Genomic DNA, 6149 nt, shown 5'->3' on the forward strand with positions numbered 1-6149 from the left:
CTTCTTTGGAGAAATGTCTATTTAGGTCTTCTGCCCATTTTTCGATTGGGTTGTTTGTTTTTTTGATATTGAGCTGCATGAGCTGCTTGTAAATTTTGGAGATTAATCCTTTGTCAGTTACTTCATTTGGAAATATTTTCTCCCATTCTGTGGGTTGTCTTTTCATCTTGTTTACAGTTTCCTTTGCTGTGCAAAAGCATTTAAGTTTCATTAGGTCCCATTTGTTTATTTTTGCTTGTATTTCCATTTCTCTAGGAGATGGGTCTAAAAGGATCGTGCTGTGATTTATGTCATAGAGTGTTCTGCCTATGTTTTCCTCTAAGAGTTTTATAGTGTCTGGCCTTACATTTAGGTCTTTGATCCATTTTGAGTTTATTTTTTTGTATGGTGTTAGGGAGTGTTCTAATTTCATTCTTTTACATGTAGCTGTCCAGTTTTCCCAGCACCACTTATTGAAGAGACTTTTTCTCCATTGTATATTCTTGCCTCCTTTATCAAAAATAAGGTGACCATATGTGTGTGGGTTTATCTCTGGGCTTTCTATCCTGTTTCATTGATCTATATTTCTGTTTTTGTGCCAGTACCATACTCTCTTGATTACTGTAGCTTTGTATTATAGTCTGAAGTCTCGGAGCCTGATTCCTCCAGCTCCATTTTTCTTTCTCATATTGCTTTGGCTATTCAGGTTCTTTTGTGTTTCCATACATATTGCAGAATTTTTTGTTCTAGTTCTGTGAAAAATGCCATTGGTAGTTTGATAGAGATTGCATTGAATCTGTAGATTGCTTTCAGTAGTATAGTCATTTTCACAATGTTGATTCTTCCAATCCAAGAACATGGTATATTTCTCCATCTGTTTGTATCATCTTTAATTTCTTTAATCAGCGTCTCATAGTTTTCTGCGTACAGGTCTTTTCTCTCCTTAGGTAGGTTTATTCCTAAGTATTTTATTCTTTTTGTTGCAATGGTAAATGGGAATGTTTCCTTAATTTCTCCTTCAGATTTTTCATCATTAGTGATAGAAATGCAAGAGATTTCTGTGTATTAATTTTGTATCCTGCTACTTTACCAAATTCATTGATTAGCTCTAGTAGTTTTCGGAATCTAGAGTCTTCAGGATCCTCTATGTATAGTATCATGTCATCTGCAAACAGTGACAACTTTACTTCTCTTCTGATTTGGATTCCCTTTATTTTTATTTTTTCTCTGATTGCTGTGGCTAAAACTTCCAAAACTGTGTTGAATAATAGTGGTGAGAGCGGACAGCCTTGTCTTGTTCCTGATCTTAGAGGAAATGGTTTCATTTTTTCACCATTGAGAATGATGTTGGCTGTGGGTTTGTCATATATGGCCTTTATTATGTTGAGGTAAGTTCCCTCTATGCCTGCTTTCTGGAGGGTTTTTATCATAAATGCGTGTTCAATTTTGTTGAAAGCTTTTTCTGAATCTATTGAGATGATCATATGGTTTTTCTCCTTCAATTTGTTCATATGGTGTATCACATTGATTGATTTGTGTATACTGAAGAATCCTTGCCTTCCTGGGATAAACCCCACTTGATCATGGTATATGATCCTTTTAATGTGCTGTTGGATTCTGTTTGCTAGTATTTTGTTGAGGATTTTTGCATCTATGTTCATCAGTGATATTAGCCTGCAGTTTTCTCTCTTTGTGACATCTTTGTCTGGTTTTGGTATCAGGGTGATGGTGGCCTCGTAGAATGAGTTGAGAGTGTTCCTCCCTCTGCTATATTTTGGAAGAGTTTGAGAAGGATAGGGGTTAGTTCTTCTCTAAATGTTTGATAGAATTTGCCCGTGAAGCCATCTGGTCTTGAGCTTTTGTTGGTTGGAAGATTTTTTGTTTTTTTTTTTGAGGTATGCGGGCCTCTCACTGCTGTGGCCTCTCCCTCCACGGAGCACAGGCTCTGGACGTGCAGGCCCAGTGGCCATGGCTCACGGGCCCAGCCGCTCCACGGCACATGGGATCCTCCCAGACTGGGGCACGAACCTGCGCCCCCTGCAGCAGCAGGTGGACTCTCAACCACTGTGCCACCAGGGAAGCCCTGTTGGAAGATTTTTAATCACAATTTCAATTTCAGTGCTTGTGATTGGTCTCTTTATATTTTCTATTTCTTCCTGGTTCAGTCTTGGAAGGTTGTGCTTTCCTAAGAATTTGTCCATTTCTTCCAGGTTGTCCCTTTTAGTGGCATATAGTTGCTTGCAGTGATCTCTCATGATCCTTTGTATTTCTGCAGTGTCAGTTGTCACTTCTTTTTTCATTTCTAATTCTATTGATTTGAGTCTTGTCCCTTTTTTTTTCTTGATGAGTCTGGCTAATGGTTTGTCAATTTTGTTTATCTTCTCAAAGAGCCAGCTTTTAGTTTTATTGATCTTTGTTATCTTTTCCTTCATTTTTTTTTCATTTATTTCTGATCTGATATTTATGATTTCTTTCCTTCTGCTAACTTTGGGGTTTTTCTTCTTCTTTCTCCAATTGCTTTAGGTGTAATGTTATGTTGTTTATCTGAGATGTTTCATGTTTCTTGAGGTAGGATTGTATTGCTATAAACTTCCCTCTTGGAACTGCTTTTGCTGTATCCCATAGGTTTTGGGTCGTGGTGCTTTCACTGTCATTTGTTTCTAGGTATTTTTTGATTTCTTCTTTGATTTCTTCAGTGATCTCTTGGTTATTAAGTATTGTTTAGCCTCCATGTGTTTGTATTTTTCACAGATTTTTTTCCTGTAATTGATATCTAGTCTCATAGCATTGTGGTCGGAAAAGATACATGATAAAATTTCAATTTTCTTAAATTTACCAAGACTTGATTTGTGACCCCAGATATGATCTACCCTGGAGAATGTTCCACGAGCACTTGAGAAGAAAGTGTATTCTGTTGTTTTTGGATAGAATGTCCTATAAATATCAGTTAAGTCCGTCTTGACTAATGTATGATTTAAAGCTTGTGTTTCCTTATTTATTTTCATTTTGGATGATCTGTCCATTGGTGAAAGTGGGGTGTTAAAGTCCCCTACTATGATTGTGTTACTGTTGATTTCCCCCCCTTTTTTTTTATTCAAACAGAAAGTCACAAAAATTATAATCATCCTCTTCATTTCACTCAGTCCCATGTAATTTTTTTTCATCTTGATCTTTTGTTAGCACTTTTATGAATTCATCAGTTCTCCATTAGAGTTCTGAAAATGCCTATTCATTCAGTTCAGCAGTATAGTCAGTTACCAGAAACCTGTACTTGTCAGAGTCTTTTCCATGAATTCCTTGAAGACGAAACCCTTTTATAGGAACATATTTGCAAAAGCATCAGAGTACACCCAGAACTGTCTGTAAATGACAAAAGACTTAAAAATGACCATGGTTAAAGATTTGATGAAAGTTCATAATAATGCAATTGACAAGGAAATTTAGTTATTTCTGAGATATACATTTTAAAGTAATAATTAGAATTATGACTTATTATACTTATAAGATTTTTAGAAATTTCATGTAATGTCTGAAACATTTATATTAACATATTTCCATACAAATAACCCAAAGAAAGTTTAGTATTAGTTGTTTTGTTTGTTTGTTTTTCGATTTCCCCTTTTATGGCTGTTAGCATTTGCCTTATGTGTTGAGGTGCTCCTATGTTGGGTGCATAAATATTTACAATTGCTCTATCTTCTTCTTGGATTGATCCCTTGATCATTATGTAGTGTCCTTCTTTGTCTCTTGTAATAGTCTTTATTTTAAAGTCTATTTTGTCTGATATGAGAATTGCTACTCCAGCTTTCTTTTGATTTCCATTTGCATGGAATATCCTTTTCCATCCCCTCACTTTCAGTCTGTATGTGTCCCTAGGTCTGAAGTGGGTTTCTTGTAGACAGCATATATATGGGTCTCGTGTTTGTATCCATTCAGCCAGTCTGTGTCTTTTGGTGGGAGCATTTAATCCATTTACATTTAAGGTAATTATCGATATGTATGTTCCTATTCCCATTTTCTTAATTGTTTTGGGTTTGTTATTGTAGATCTTTTCCTTCTCTTGTGTTTCCTGCCTAGAGAAGTTCCTTTAGCATTTGTTCTAGAGCTGGTTTGGTGGTGCTCAATTCTCTTAGCTTTTGTTTGTCTGTAAAGCTTTTAATTTCTCCGTCAAATTCGAATGAGATCCTTGCTGGGTAGAGTAATCTTGGTTGTAGGTTTTTCCCTTTCATCACTTTAAATATGTCCTGCCACTCCCTTCTGGCTTGCAGAGTTTCTGCTGAAAGATCAGCTATTAACCTTAAGGGGATTCCCTTGTATTTTATTTGCTGCTTTTCCCTTGCTGCTTTTAATATTTTTTCATTGTATTTAATTTTTGATAGTTTGATTAATATGTGTCTCAGCGTGTTTCTCCTTGGATTTATCCTGTTGGGACTCTCTGTGCTTCCTGGACTTGATTGAATATTTCCTTTCCCATATTAGGGAAGTTTTCAACTATAATCTCTTCAAATATTTTCTCAGTCCCTTTCTTTTTCTCTTCTTCTTCTGGGATCACTATAATTCGAATGTTGTTGCATTTAATGTTGTCCCAGATGTCTCTGAGACTGTCCTCAATTCTTTTCATTCTTTTTTCTTTATTCTGCTCTGCAGTAGTTATTTCCACTATTTTATCTTCCAAGTCACTTATCCATTCTTCTGCCTCAGTTATTCTGCTACTGATTCCTTCTAGAGAATTTTTAATTTCATTTATTGTGTTGTTCATCATTGTTTGTTTGCTTTTTAGTTCTTCTAGGTGCTTGTTAAATGTTTCTTGTATTTTCTCCATTCTATTTCCAAGATTTTGGATCATCTTTACTATAATTACTCTGAACTCTTTTTCAGCTAGACTGCCTATTTCCTCTTCATTTGTTTGGTCTGGTGAGTTTTTACCTTGCTCCTTCACCTGCTGCATATTTCTCTGTCTTCCCATTTTGCTTAACTTACTGTGTTTGGGGTCTCCTTTTTGCAGGCTGCAGGTTTGTAGTTCCCGTTGTTTTTGCTGTCTGCCCCCAGTGGCTAAGGTTGGTTCAGTGTGTTGTGTAGGCTTCCTGGTTGAGGGGACTAGTGCCTGTGTTCTGGTGGATGAGGCTGGATCTTGTCTTTCTGGTAGGCAGGACTGCATCTGGTGGTGTGTTTTCGTGTGTCTGTAACCTTATTATGATTTTAGGCAGCCTCTCTGCTAATGGGTGGGGTTGTGTTCCTGTCTTGTAATTGTTTGACATAGGGTGTCCAGCAGTGTAGCTTGCTGGTTGTTGAGTGGAGCTGGGTCTTAGCGTTGAGATGGAGATCTCTGGGAGAGCTTTCACTGTTTGATATTATGTGGATCCGGGAGGTTTCTGGTGGACCAATGTCCTGAACTTGGCTCTCCCACCTCAGGCACAGGCCTGACATCCTGCTGGAGCACCAAGACCCTGTCAGCCACATGGCTGAGAAGAAAAGGGAGATAAAAAGAAAGAAAGAAAGAAAAAGAAGGAAAGAAAGAAGAAGGAAAGAAGATAGAAAGAAAGAGAAAAAAATAAAAAGAAATAAAGTTATTAAATAAAAAAATTATTAAAAATAAAAAAAGTAATAAAAAGAAAAACGAAAGAAGAGAGCAACCAAACCAAAAAACAAATCCACCAATTATAATAAGTGCTAAAAACTATAGTAAAAAAACAAAAAATGGACAGACAGAACCCTAGGACACATGGTGAAAGCAAAGCTATACAGACAAAATCACACAAAGAAGCATACACATACACACTCACAAAAAGAGAAAAAGGAAAAAAAAATCTATGTATAAAAAAATTTTTTAAAAAGGAAGAGAGCAACCAAATCAATAAACAAATCTACCAGTGATAATAAACTCTAATTACTAAACTAAGCTAAACATAAACCCAGAAACCAGTCAATTGCATACAGCAAACCCCAAGTCTACAGTTGATCCCATAGTCCACTGCCTCAATTTTGGGATGATTGGTTGTCTATTCAGGTATTCCAGAGATGCAGGATACATCAAGTTGATTGCAGAGACTTAATCCGCTGCTCCTGAGGCTGCTGGGAGAAATTTCCCTTTCTCTTCTTTGTTCGCACAGCTCCCAGGGCTCAGCTTTGGATTTGGACCTGCCTCTACGGGTAGGTCGCCTGAGGGCGTC

This window comes from Lagenorhynchus albirostris, chromosome 16, assembly GCF_949774975.1.
Source record: "Lagenorhynchus albirostris chromosome 16, mLagAlb1.1, whole genome shotgun sequence".
NCBI classification, from domain to species: domain Eukaryota; kingdom Metazoa; phylum Chordata; class Mammalia; order Artiodactyla; family Delphinidae; genus Lagenorhynchus; species Lagenorhynchus albirostris.